We start from the raw sequence: 15,865 nt of genomic DNA on the forward strand, positions 1-15,865 counted from the left end.
GCGCCTTGGCCTATATGGGCCAAGGGCACCAGCCCCAAGAGGCCCATGCGCCAAGAGATAAGGAAGGGAAGAGTCCCAAAGGGGGAAGGCACCTCCTAGGTGCCTTGGGGAGGAGGGATTCCTCCCTTGGCCGCCGCCCCCTAGGAGATTGGATCTCCTAGGGCCGGCGCCCCCCCCCCCTAGGCTCCCTATATATAGTGGGGGAAGGAGGGCCTCTCAAGCCACGCCTTTGGTGCCTCCCTCTCCCTCTCCAACACATCCTCCTCCTCCATAGTGCTTGACGAAGCCCTGCCGGAGTACTGCAGCTCCACCACCACCACGCCGTTGTGCTGCTGTTGGAGCCATCTTCCTCAACCTCTCGTTTCCCTTGCTGGATCAAGAAGAAGGAGACGTTACGCTGACCGTACGTGTGTTGAACGCGGAGGTGCCGTCCGTTCGGCGCTAGGATCTCCGGTGATTTGGATCACGTCGAGTACGACTTCCTCATCCCCGTTCTCTTGAACGCTTCCGCGCGTGATCTACAAGGGTATGTAGATCTACTCCTCCCTCGTTGCTAGATGACTCCATAGATTGATCTTGGTGGCACGTAGGAAAATTTTGAATTATTGCTACGTTCCCCAACAGCTCCCAAGCCAAGCCGCGGCCCGAGCGTTGGCGAGGCTGGGAATCAGGTTGTGCCACATCCGCCCCATAACTGTTATAGTAACCACGATGTCTGTGTCATGCTTGGACCAACAACCGGACGTAGGGTGTTAGATGAAATGACCAATAGGCACAGAAAAAAAAATCTTGGTAATACTATATATGTGGAAATATAGTACAATGGACTTGTTTTATGCAAAGCGGTGTGCAATTAAGAAAAGAGGGGGGGGGGGTAAGTTATAGGGATCGGTTAGAATTCACCACCCAATACTCAGAATTCTTTGCAAGTTAACTCTTCGAAGGTTTTTTTCTACTGTTAACTTTTGGGGTCCATTAGATATGCCCTATGCCTAGTCTAAGTCCATTCATTGTTCACGACTTCCCATTTTGTTGGATGGGCAAATCAAGGGGCTCTTTGAAATCTTTATTAGCAATCAAGTTTGTGGAGAGTAGCGGTGTCACTACTCCGGTCCAATTATGGTGTATTTGTTGAAGGATTTAGAGAATTTTGTCTTCTAAAAATTATTACCATGGTGAAGGGGTATCTGAGAGATTTTATTGTAATTCTTAGTTGTATGAGGGAAGAGGATTTGGAGTTCCTCGGTGCTCCACCCCCTATATGAACATTGAATTCAGAAAAATAGAAAAATAAAAAAACGTAGGATTTTGGGATATCAAACCTGGGTGCCCAATCTACTCCCATGTGAAGTTCGTGTAAAAAATGATATTTGTGGTATTCTCAGTAACAAGACAAAATAAATCATATGTATAGAAGAAAGAAAAATTGTTTGGATGTATCGTGGTCGGACTGTATTTTCTTCGCCATGGATACATTTTCTGGTATTTTTTTTACAAAACTTCACACGAGAGTATATTGGGCGCCAAGTTTGATATCCTAAGACTCTGGATTTTTTTTAATTTTCCTCGTATTTTTTTAATTTAATAATCATATAGGGGGTGGAGCACCCAAGAGCTCATGTGTATTTCCCGTTGTATGCGCTAGTACTTTGTAATTTCTTGGATCATCGATCCGAAGGATTGTCCCTGTAATGGTTATTTTTTTTTTCTTTCAAACAGTACCTGTAATGTAATTGTTCTCGTGTTTGAATAAAGTTACATGTTTTTCTAAAAAAAAGGCAAACCTGCCAAGGGTTCTAAAAAGAAAGACAAACCTGCCAAGTGATCCAATCTGGACGAAAAGGTTGCAGTTGAGTCTTGCCGGGTTCGGCCCAAAAAGATCAGTGAAAAGTAGGCTTCTTGATAATTCAACTTTCAAGTATTTTTTTTTGTTTATTTTCCAGGGATCCATTTTCGTTGCTTTCATAACTTTTTTCTTAACATATTATATATTAATTCAATATAACCACAATCTAGCAATCGCAAGCCTAGCTAACTTTGTATACGTGGTTAATAGCGAATGCACGTACGACGTACGTACGTGATTTGCGGTAAACCCCACATGAACATGAGAAGTTATTATGGCGATAACAGACCCGTACGCCTACAAACAAACATGAGACTAGACGGGTACGGCGATACAGTGCCCTTCCATTAAGCTGGAAGACCAGACCGCTACGATATCGACACACACCCAAGCCATCTCGGTACAGCGTACGTACCGTAGACTAGCAGCGCAGTTGGTACACCGTTCTCGTACCGTGGTCTAATCAATCAGTTAGATCCTCATCCACGCAATTCTACTAGTACTACTATATGGTCAAGCTGATCGCACAGGTAATTAAATGTCTTCGATGATTACTGTTTCCCGCTGTATTAAAAAAGAGTACTGGAAAAAATTAGTGTAAATCACGGAATCTGAATGTGAAGATCTACCACGGTAGAAGATCGTAGAGAATGATAAATTAACGGTTTTAAAGAAGATTACCCAACTTAGTTTTTTTGCGGGCATTTCAGAGAGATTTATTCAAACAAAGGCATTCCCAGGACAATCTACCAGAAGGCTGGCCACGAGGAAGCTAGGAGTCTCGTTGTGCCAGCTCTTTGTGGTGTTCACTGTCCAAGCACTTTTGGCACAAAGATGCGCTGGGATATTAGTTGATTGAATTGCATGTTAAATATCGAAGAAAAGGAAATTGCTAGCTGGCCCTCCAATTTCAACTAAGATGCGAGTTTTGCAGAGTTACACCATCTCTAGGCATTCCACCTCCAACATCACATGCAAATAGCCACGTAGATTTTGCAAACCGTACACACTCTTGCAAAGAAATCGCTTCGGCTATAAGTGGTTCAGAAATACCAATATGTAGCTTGCACCAAGCATCAACGAAGGCGTTCGACGAACGCGCCACGCCTCCCACCTTGCTAGTGGCTTCGTCGGTGGTGTTCTTGACGACGTCGTGCTCCGGTGGGCACCAGCCGTGGCACGGAAGGACCGGCTGCAACTCGAGCAAAGTAAGGGCTTTCTTGGTCCTCCTCGTGGATGTTGCTGGATCTAGTCCTTCATCGTCATGTTCCAGACGATTGTGCGAATGCCATATGGTCCACATGATGGTGATAATTTGTTATCGTTCTCCATCAGTGAACTTAGGGTCAACTTCTGTAGCAGCGCTACTTAATAGTACTCCAGAGTACAGTAGTATAGCTACTTAAACAACATTTTAAAGGTCACAAATGTGATGTCTCATCACCATATGAACTATAGAGAAACATGCATGAGATGGAGATGTTAGATGTGTAATCCCAACCGCTAATCTGACAAGTCGAGAGGCATTTCAAGTGAGTCGAAGGACTCACTTAAGTGTCAGATTGGCACCAATGGCATTGTTGATTCTTCAACGACAAGACTCATCTACTCATAGGTCAATACATTAGCACTCAGTTGAATTCGTAGCCCTAAACATTTGGACATGTATGTATGAAATATAATGCAATTTCATTGTATGTGCCTATGTATTGTGCATGTGTATATAATTAATGCCTTAGTGTATCTTGGGGTTTCACTGCTAGCAGATTGCTAACTATGGAGCCCCAATTTTCTTAAACTAGATTTTTTTTATCACTGACCGTCCAGCAGACCAGTGTTAGGTATCATCACAGACGGGTCAAATTGACCCGATTATGATGACAAAGTCGTCACTAACTCGGAGGCACTGGCGGCCGCTTGCGCTTTAGTGATGATAATATTTGACTGGTCAATGCTATTTGAGTCCACCCCATGCCCTCCCTCCTCCCCTTGCCATTGCCGGGCAAAGCCCCCGCGGCGCAGCCGGCGGCAAGGCTTCTTTCCTGTGGTCGCGTGACGGTGACGCTCGAGGGAGGCCGAGGTCCAGCGTGGATGCTTCGTGCGGCCATGGGAGATGTGATGGCGGCACTCAAGGGAGGTGGATGCCTTGATAACCCACAAGTATAGGGGATCAATTGTAGCCTCTTTAGATAAGTAAGAGTGTCGAACCCAACGAGGAGCTAAAGGTAGAACAAATATTCCCTCAAGTTCTATCGACCACCGATACAACTCTACGCACGCTTAACGTTCGCTTTACCTAAAACAAGTGTGAAACTATAAGTACTTTGTAGGTGTAACGGGATAGGTTTGCAAGAATATAAAGAGCACGTAAATAAAAACTAGGGGCTGTTTTAGGTAAAGAAGCAATAAAGTTAGTATAGCGAGTGTGTAAAAGTGGTGGTAGGAGTTGAGAAATTGTCCCTAAGCAATTGACTACTTTACTAGACCGATATCAAGTTTTATGTGGGAGAGGCCACTGCTAGCATGCCATCCCTGACTTGGAATTCTATGCACTTATGAGTGGAACTATTAACAAGCATCCGCAACTACTAACGTTCATTAAGGTAAAACCCAACCATAGCATTAAAATATATTGGTCCCCCTTCAATCACGTATGCATCAATTTCTATGCTAGGTTGAAGTTTCTGTCACTCTTGCTCTCCAACACATAGTCCTATCAACATACAACTAACCCTATGGTGTGATCTGGATCAGTGTAAAAGTTTGCACTGATGTAACTTTTACAACAAACTCTTTTATCACCTCCATAATCGAGAAACATCTCCTTAGTCCTTACTAAGGATATTCTTGACCAATGTCCAGTGATCTACTCCTAGATCACTATTGTACTCCCTTGCCAAATACAGAGCAAGGTATACAATAGGTCTGGTACAAAGCATAGCATACTTTATAGAACCTATGACTGAGGCATAGGGAATGACTTTTCATTCTCTTTCTATTTTCTGCTGTGGTCGGGATTTGAGTCTTACTCAATTTCATACCTTTGCAACACAGGCAAGAACTCTTTCTTTAACTGTTCCATTTTGAACTATTTCAAAATCTTGCCAAGGTATGTACTCATTGAAAATCTTATCAAGCGTCTTGATCTATCTCAATAGATCTTGATGCTCAATATATAAGTAGCTTTTTACTGAGGTCTTTTCTTTTTAAAGAACTCCTGTAAAACACTCCTTTATGCTTTGCAGAAAAAATTCTACATCATTTCTGATCAACAATATGTCACTCACATATACTAATCAGAAAGGCTGTAGTGCTCCCACTCACTTTATTGTAAATACAGGCTTCATCGTAAGTCCATGTAAAACTATATGCTTTGATCAACTTATCAAAGCGTATATTCCAACTCCGAGATGCTTGCACCAGTCCATAGATGGATCGCTGGAGCTTGCACATTTTGTTAGCACCTTTAGGATTGACAAAACCTTCTGGTTGCATCATATACAACTCTTCCTTAATAAATCCATTAAGGAATGCAATTTTGACATCCATTTGCCAGATTTCATAAAATGTGGCAATTGCTAACATGATTCAGATAGACTTAAGCATCGATACGAGTGAGAAAACCTCATCGTATTCAACACCTTGAACTTGTTGAAAAACTTTTGCAACAAGTCGAGCTTGGTAGATAGTAACACTACTATCAGTGTCCGTCTTCCTCTTGAAGATCCATTTATTTAACATGGCTTTGCTGATCATCGAGCAAGTCAATCAAAGTCCATACTTTGTTGTCATACATGGATCATATCTCAGAATTTATGGCCTCAAGCCTTCTCACGGAATCTGGGCTCATCATCGCTTCCTCATAGTTCGTAGGTTCATCATGGTCTAGTAACATGACTTCCAGAACATGATTACTACACCACTCTGGTGCAGATCTTACTCTGGAAGACCTACGAGGTTCTGTAGTAACCTGATCTGAAGTTTTATGATCAATATCATTAGCTTCCTCACTAATTGGTGTATTTGTCACAGGAACTGATTTTTGTGATGAACTACTTTCCAATAAGGGAGCAGGTACAGTTACCTCATCAAGTTCTACTTTCCTCCCACTCACTTCTTTCGAGAGAAACTCCTTCTCCAGAAAGGATCCATTTTTAGCAACGAATATCTTGCCTCCGGATCTGTGATAGAAGGTGTACCCAACAATTTCCTTTGGGTATTCTATGAAGACGCACTTCTCCGATTTGGGTTCGAGCTTATCAGGATGAAACTTTTCCACATAAGCATCGCAGCCCCAAACTTTAAGAAACGACAACTTGGGTTTCTTGCTAAACCACAGTTCATATAGTGTCGTCTCAACGGATTTAGATGGTGCCTTTTTAACGTGAATGCAGCTGTCTCTAATGCATAACCCCAAAACGACAATGGTAAATCAATAAGAGACATCATAGATCGCACCATATCCAATAAAGCGCGGTTACGACGTTCGGACACACCATAACATTGTGGTGTTCCAGGTGGCGTGAGCTATGAAACTATTCCACATTGTTTTAATTGAAGACCAAACTCGTAACTCAAATATTCGTCTCCGTGATCAGATCGCAGAAACTTTATTTTTCTTGTTACGATGATTTTTCCACTTCACTCTGAAATTCTTTGAACCTTTCAATTATTTCAGACTTATGTTTCATCAAGTAGATATCCCCATATCTGCTCAAATCATCTTGTGAAGGTCAGAAAATAATGATACCTACTGTAAGCCTTTCATCGGACCACATACATCGGTATGTATGATTTCCAACAAATCTGTTGCTTGCTTCATTGTTCCGGAGAACAGCGTTTTAGTCATCTTGCCCATAAGGCATGGTTCACAAGCATCAAGTGATTCATAATCAAGTGATTCCAAAATCCCATCAGCATGGAGTTTCTTCATGCGCTTTACACCAATATGACCTAAACGGCAGTGCCATAAATAAGTTGCACTATCATTATTAACTTTACATCTTTTGGTTTCAATATTATGAATATGTGTATCACTAAGATCGAGATCCAATGAACTATTTTCATTGGGTGTGTAACCATATAAAGTTTTATTCATGTAAACAGAACAACAATTTATTCTTTTACTTAAATGAATAACCGTATTACAGTAAACATGATCAAATCATATTCATGCTCAACGCAAACACCAAATAACACTTATTTAGTAGCAAAGTAATATGAAAGTAGTGGTAACGATAGCAAAAGGTAAAGGTAGCAAAAGTAATATTTTTGGGTTTTGTAGTGATTGTAACAATAGCAACAGAAAAGTAAATAAGCAAAGAACAATATATGGAAAGCTCGTAGGCATTGGATCGGTGATGGAGAATTATGCCAGATGCGATCGATCATGTAACAGTCATAACCTAGGGTGACACAGAACTAGCTCGAGTTCATCAATGTAATGTAGGCATGTATTTCGAATATAGTCATACGTGCTTATGGAAAAGAACTTGCATGACATCTTTTGTCCTACCCTCCCGTGGCAGTGGGGTCCTATTGGAAACTAAGGGATATTAAGGCCTCCTTTTAATAGAGTATCGGAGCAAAGCATTAACACATAGTGAATACATGAACTCCTCAAACTACGGTCATCACTGGTAAGTATCTCGATTATAGTCACTTCGGGGTTAACGGATCATAACACATAATAGGTGACTATAGACTTGCAAGATAGGATCTAGAACTCTCGTATATTGATGAAAACATAATATGTTCAGATCTGAAATCATGGCACTCGGGCCCTAGTGACAAGCATTAAGCATAGCAAAGTCATAGCAACATCAATCTCAGAACATAGTGGATACTAGGGATCAAACCCTAACAAAACTAACTCGATTACATGATAAATCTCATCCAATCCATCACCCTCCAGCACGCCTACAATGGAATTACTCACACACGGCGGTGAGCATCATGAAATTGGTGACGGAGGAAGGTTGATGATGACGATGGCGATGGATTCCCCTCTCCGGAGCACCGAACGTACTCCAGATTAGCCCTCCCGAGAGAGTTTAGGGCTTGGCAGCGGCTCCATATCGTAAAACGCGATGAATCATTCTCTTTGATATTTCTCTCTCCGAAAGTGAATATATGGAGTCAAGGTTGAGGGCGGTGGAGCATCAGGGGGCCCACGAGGCAGGGGGCGCGCATAGAGGGGTAGGGCGCGCCCCCACCCTCGTGGACAGGGTGTGGGCCCCCTGACGTGGATCTTTCTTCCAATATTTTTTATATATTCCAAAATAATTCTCCATTGATTTTAAGGTCATTCTGAGAATTTTTATTTTTGCACAATTCTGCTAAAAACAGCGTCAGTCCGGGTTAGTTCCATTCAAATCATGCAAGTTAGAGTCCAAAACAAGGGCAAAAGTGTTTGGAAAAGTAGATACGACGGAGACGTATCAACTCCCCCAAGCTTAAACCTTTGCTTGTCCTCGGGCAATTCAGTTGATAAACTGAAAGTGATAAAGAAAAACTTTTACAAACTCTGTTTGCTCGTGTTGTTGTAAATATATAAAGCCAGCATTCAGGTTTTCATCAAAGATTATGAACTAACCATATTCACAATAACATTTAGGTCTCATGTTTACTCATATCAATGGCATAATCAATTAGCGAGCAATAATAGTAAATCTCGGATGACAACACTTTCTCAAAACAATCATGATATGATATGATAAGATGGTATCTCGCTAGCCCTTTCTGACATCGCAAAAAATAAATGCAGAGCACCTTTAAAGATCAAGGACTGACTAGACATTATAATTCATGGTAAAAGAGATCCAATCAAATCATACTCAATGTAAACTAACAGTAATGGATATAAATGACAGCGGTGCTCTCCAACTGGTGCTTTTAATAAGAGGATGATGACTCAACCTAAAAGTAAATAGATAGGCCCTTCGCAGAGGGAAGCAGGGATTTGTAGAGGTGCCAGAGCTCGGTTTTGAAATAGATATGAATAATATTTTGAGCGGTATACTTTCATTGTCAACATAACAACCGAGAGATCTCGATATCTTCCATGCTACACACATTATAGGCAGTTCCCAAACACAATGGTAAAGTTTATACTCCCCCTCCTCCAACAAGCAGCAATCCATGGCTTGCTTGAAACAACGAGTGCCTCCAACTAACAAGAGTCCCGGGGGAGTTTTGTTTGCAGTTATTTTGATTTGATTTGCATAAAGCATGGGACTGGGCATCCCGGTGACCAGCCATTTTCTCGTGAGTGAGGAGCAGAGTCCACTCCTCTTGAGAATAACCCGCCTAGCTTGGAAGATACAGACAACCCTAGTTGATACATGAGCTATTCGAGCATACAAAACATAATGTTTATTTGAAGGTTTAGAGTTTGGCACATACAAATTTACTTGGAACGGCAGGTAGATACCATATATAGGTAGGTATGGTGGACTCATATGGAGGAACTTTGGGGTTTATGGAATTGGATACACAAGCAGTATTCCCGCTTAGTACAAGTGAAGGCTAGAAAAAGACCGGGAAGCGACCAGCTAGAGAGGGACGACAGTCATGAACATGCATTAAAATTAATCAACACCGAATGTGAGCGTGAGTAGGATATAATGCACCATGAACATAAATATCGTAGAGGCTATGTTGAATTTGTTTCAACTACATGCATGAACATGTGTCAAGTCAAGCCACTCGAATCATTCAAAAAAGGATACCACCCTATCATACCACATCACAACCATTTTAATAGCATGTTGGCACGCAAGGTAAACCATTATAAGCTCCTAGCTAATTAAGCATGGCATAAGCAACTACAATCTCTAATTGTCATTGCAAATATGTTTCTTTCATAATAGGCTGAATCAGGAACGATGAACTAATCATATTTACAAAAACAAGAGAGGTAGGGTTCATACCAGCTTTTTTCATCTTGATAAGTTCATCATATAATCACCATTATTGCCTTTCACTTGCACGATTGAATAGTGTGGAAAATAATAATAGTGCGCGTGCATTGGACTAAGCTGGAATCTGCAAGCATTCAATTCAAGAGAGAAGACAAGGTAATATGGGCTCTTTGTTAGATCAACAATAATGCATATAAGAGCCACTTAGCATTTTCATTATGGTCTTCTCCTCTCGACCCCCAAAGAAAGAAAAGAAACAAAACTATTTTCACGAGAAAGCTCCCAACAAGCAAAAGAAGAACGAGAAATCTTATTAGGTTTTCTTTTTAATTACTACTACTACATCATGAAAAGTAAACTAACTAAAAGATACAACTAATTTTTTGTTTTTCTTAAGGTTTATCAAACATACAAGAAGAAAGCATAAAAGGGAATAAACTAGCATGGATATTACAATGAAAAAGTATGAGCACCGACAACTAGCATGAGTGTGTGAGCATAAATGTAATGTCGGTGAGAAATACATACTCCTCCAAGCTTAGGCTTTTGGCCTAAGTTGGTCTATGGCCACGGCTGGCCTGACAGATATCCAAAGTTGTAGTTGGGGTCGTACTGAGATGCAGTGGCAATTGCCTGATGAGCTGCAGCTTGGAGGCGAGCTGTCTCCGCCCTCCTCTCGTACTCGGTCGGCTCCTCCTTGGTTATAACATATCTCCCCTTTGCCTGAAAGTCAAAGAAAGTAGGATCAGGGAGAGCGACGTGATAGGTTCATCGTCTATCAAAGATTAGTCGGTACTGGAGGAACTGATCGTTCCTCTCAACAAACTGATGATGAACCATAGCATCATAATCTAGATAAGGAGGCAACTCAATATCATCTCCTAGTATGGGTATCTCAAGAAAGTTAGCTATACGAGTTGCATAAATTCCACCAAAGAAATCTCCATGAATACGATTATTATGCAACCTACGTGTAACAATAGCCCCCAAGTTGTATTGTTTATCTCCTAAAATAGCGCTCCTGAGAATGCTAAGATCAGGTACACACATGTGACATGCTTCATCATTACCGTTTATGCACCTTCCTATGAAGAGAGCAAAATAATGTATAGCAGGAAAATGAATGCTCCCTATGGTGTCTTGTGTTACATCTCTAGATTCCCTCACTGTAATACTAGCAAGAAAATCTCTAAATTCAGATTTGCGAGGTTCACTAACATTACCCCACTGTGGGAGTTTACAAGCAGTGTTAAAATCTTCTAAGTCCATGGTATAAGATTTATCATAAAGATCAAACAGGACAGTTTGAGAATTGCGTGATGATGAAAATTCAAACCTTCTCACAAAGGAATCATTGAGGTAGTAGTACTGACGGCACTTATCTGCCTCGAAGCTCTCAAGATCAGCATTACACACATATGCTTCAAATTCCTCCTTGATTCCTGCTCGAACCATGAAGTCCTTTGACGGCCATTCACAAGGCCGCACTTGAGCATCCCTTGATGGTTCCTTGTCCGCATCGCGTATTGCGGGTCTGGGTCCTTGCTTCCTTGAAGAACCACCTTGGTACATTTTCCTAAACATATTTCTTCCTCTAAATATTTTTTGAAATTTTTAGTAACTCAAAATAAAAGTGAACCAAACTCAACAAAATTGCTAGCAACTACTCCTACAAGTGCCTAGAGGCAATATCATGCATTAAAACTACTTTTGACAATATAAATTTGACATGCAAGCTCAAGAACAGGGCCACCTAAGAAGCAAAAATTTGCAATGAAATAAGCACTAGAACAAAAACTAATGAGAGAATTCCTTATTTAACACTGTCTTAAAATTTGTTGCCTTATTTGACACTAAATCTTTTTCTCTTCCTTATTTAACACCAAGTCTAAATTTTATGCCCTTTATGACACTTCCGTCCATTTGAAGCCTTAACAGTGTTAAATTACACCCGAAAAGACCTATTTGCCCCTCATGTTATATATGACCAAAATTTGTGTGTATTCAGCCATGGAGGGAACAGACACTTTCAAACAGCTTGTGCGGAGCATCACGGTCGGCAACGAGGCTGTGCCTCGGCCTCGACTGGCCGCTGGCCGCCTGGCTCCTCTGGATGAGATGGAGTACAACACATGAGCAGCCGAGAAGTACGTGAGTGCTTGTCGATGAGTGAGAATGGGCTTATACGTGCAACATTCGTGAAGATGTGTCTATCTCCTACGGGCTACGGCAAGCTGCTGATACATACTGTACCTTATTATGTGATGCGCTCCCATTACCTTTCTGAGATCCCTCTTTCTTTAGCTGGGTACACACGGGTATTCAGAATGCATAGATGTATGTGTACTGGGCTGGCCGGCACGCGGGTATTCCAACATGTACGCGTACTTGCCGGCTAGAGGCTAATCAGGCTGTACGGTTGCCGGCACCCATAAGCCACGAGCCCTTAGATGCATGCAAATACTGCACCACGCCTGACTAGCACGTAAGAGTATGCGAGCAACCTAATATGCATGCACGTGCAAAGCTAATCAAAGATGAGCTAGCGCATGCATGTACTGATGCATGTTTTCTTCCCTGTATATTATGCATTCATTTTATTTTTTTAGTAATTAAATTCTCTTTGGTACCAAATCACGTCCGAACACCACCCAGATAAAGTCACATACTGAAGCTAAACTAGAAAGTAAAATTTTGGTCACAAACCCCATGAAGGGCAAATTGGTCTTTTCATGTGTCATTTGACACTGTTAAGGCTCAAAATAGACGGAAATGTCATAAAGGGCATAAAATTTAGACATGATGCTAGATAGGGAAGAAAAAGATTTTCAGTGTCAAATAGGGAAACAATATTTAAAATAGTGTTATATAAGGAATTTTCTCAAAACTAATTGGACCATTGGAGGAGTCACATACCAAAGAACAATCCCCCAAAGCAGTTTTGTGAATGGAGCTTTGAGCTAGGAGATCGAAAATGGCAGCAAGATGAGCTTGAACTCGTGCTTGAGCTGGTTGGTGATATTTTTGGAAGGAAGAAGGTGTGTGTGGTAGCTGGAATAAGTGGAGGGGAGCCACATTGGGCCCATGAGGCAGGGTGCGCACCCAGGGGGTGGGCGCGCCCTGGACCCTCATGGCCAGGTGCTTGCTCCCCCTGATGTGTTCTCAGTGCCATATATTCTCAAATATTCTAAAAAAAACATATTTAATTTTCAGGGCGTTTGGAGAACATTTATTTTTGGGTATTTTTTTATTGCATGGGTAATTCAGAAAACAAATAGTAAAATACTATTTTTGGTTTATTTAATATAAATAACAAAAAGTAAAAGGAGGGTACAAAGAGTTGTGTTTTCTAAATTCATCCATCTCATGCACATCAAAAGGAATCCACTAACAAGGTTGATCAGGTCTTGTTAACAAACTCATTTCGAATAACATGAAACCGGAGAATTTTCGAATAACACAAGGTTACCTCAACGGGGATATGCATGTCCCCAACAATAAGAATATCATATTTCTTCTTGACAGTAGGAAGAGGAAATTCAAAACCTCCAATAGTAATTGTTGAAATTTTTCCAATAGAATTGATACTGTGGACTTAAGGTTGTTTCCTCGGAAAGTGTACCGTATGCTCATTACCATTAACATGAAACGTGACATTGCCTTTGGTGCAATCAATAACAGCCCCTGCAGTATTCAAAAAGGGTCTTCGAAGAATAATAGACATACTATCGTCCTCGGGAATATCAAGAATAACAAAGTACGTTAAAATAATAATGTTTGCAACCACAAACAGGCACATCCTCACAAATACCGACAGGTATAGCAGTTGATTTATCAGCCATTTGCAAAGATATTTCAGTAGGTGTCAACTTATTCAAATCAAGTCTCCGATATAAAGAGAGAGGCATAACACTAACACCGGATCCAAGATCACATAAAGCAGTTTTAACATAATTTCTTTTAATGGAGCATGGTATAGTTGGTACTCCTGGATCTCCAAGTTTCTTTAGTATTCCACCCTTAAAAATATAATTAGCAAGCATGGTGGAAATTTCAGCTTCCGGAATCTTTCTTTTATTAGTAACTATTTCTTTCATATATTTAGCATAGGATTCATTTAAGCATATAAGTCAAACGCATACGCAAAAAGATAGGTCTACTCATTTCAGCAAAGCGCTCAAAATCCTCATCATCCTTTTTCTTGGATGGTTTAGGAGGAAAAGACATGGGTTTCTGAACCCATGGTTCTCTTTCTTTACCGTGCTTCCTAGCAACAAAGTCTCTCTTATTATAACGTTGATTCTTTGATTATGGGTTATCAAGATCAACAGCAGGTTTGATCTCTACATCATTATTATTGCTAGGTTGAGCATCAACATGAACATCATTATTATCATTATCACTAGGTTCATGTTCATTACCAGATTGTGTTTCAGCATCAGAGATAGAAATATCATTGGGATTCTCAGGTGTGTCAACAACAGGTTCACTAGAAGCATGCAAAGTCCTGTCATTTTTCTTTTTCTTCCTTTTAGAAGGACTAGGTGCATCTACATTAGCTCTCTGAGAATCTTGCTCAATTGTCTTAGGGTGGCCCTCAGGACACAAAGGTTCCTGAGTCACTTTACCTCCTCTAGTTGCAACTCTAACAGCAAAGTCATTATTCTTACTATTCAATTCATTGAGCAAATCATTCTGAGCTTGAAGTACTTGTTCTACTTGAGTGGTAACCATAGAAGCATGTTTTCTAGTAAGTTTAAGTTCACCATTAACACTAGCCATATAATTACTCAAGTGTTCAATCATATAAGCATTATGTTTCAATTGTCTACCAACATAAGCATTAAAATCTTCTTGCTTGACCATAAAGTTATCAAATTTATCCAAACATTGACTAGCAAACTTAGTAGGAGGGATTTCAGCTTTATCATATCTATAGAGAGAATTTACCTTTACTACCTGTGTCGGGTTATCGAGACCGTGTGTTTCTTCAATAGGTGATGAATTAAGACCACGTATTTCTTCAACAAGAGGTAAATTCTTAACATCTTCAGCTTTTATACCTTTTTCTTTCATAGATTTCTTTGCCTCTTGCATATCTTCAGGACTGAGAAATAGAATACCCCTTTTCTTCGGAATTGGCTTAGGAGTTGGTTCAGGAAGTGTCCAATTATTTTCATTGGTCAACATATTATTCAATAGAATTTCAGCTTGATCAACTGTTCTTTCCTTGAAAACACAACCAGCACAACTATCCAGGTAATCTCTAGAAGCATCAGTTAGTCCATTATAAAAGATATCAAGTATTTCATTTTTCTTGAGAGGATGATTAGGCAAAGCATTAAGTAATTGGAGAAGCCTCCCCCAAGCTTGTGGGAGAGTCTCTTCTTCAATTTGCACAAAATTATATATTTCCCTTAAAGCAGCTTGTTTCTTATGAGCGGGGAAATATTTAGCAGAGAAGTAGTAAATCATATCCTGGGGACTATGCAAACAACCAGGATCAAGAGAATTAAACCATATCTTAGCATCACCTTTAGTGAGAATGGAAATAATTTAAGGATATAATAGTAGCGAGTTTTCTCATCATTAGTGAGCAGGGTAGCTATATCATTTAATTTAGTAAGATGTGCCACAACAGTTTCAGATTCATAGCCATAAAAATGATCAAATTCAACCAAAGTAATTATATCAGGATCAACAGAGAAATCATAATCCTTATCAGTAATAAAGATAGGTGAAGTAGCATAAGCAGGATCATATTTCATTCTAGCATTCATGGATTTTTCTTTAAGCTTAGCTAATAACTTCTTAAGATCACTTCTATCATTGCAAGCAAGAAAGTCTCTAGCAGTTTCTTCATCCATAACATAACCCTCAGGAACAACACGCAATTCATATCTAGGGGGAGAATCTTCATCATCACTTTCATCAATATTATCAGTTTCAATAATTTCATTCTCTCTAGCCCTAGCAAGTTGTTCATCAAGAAATTCACCTAGTGGCACGGTAGTATGAAGCATAGAAGTAGTTTCATCGTAAGTATCATGCATAGTAGAAGTGGCATCATCAATAACATGCGCCATATCAGAATTAA

Source organism: Triticum dicoccoides, chromosome 2A (assembly GCF_002162155.2).
Source record: "Triticum dicoccoides isolate Atlit2015 ecotype Zavitan chromosome 2A, WEW_v2.0, whole genome shotgun sequence".
NCBI lineage: Eukaryota > Viridiplantae > Streptophyta > Magnoliopsida > Poales > Poaceae > Triticum > Triticum dicoccoides.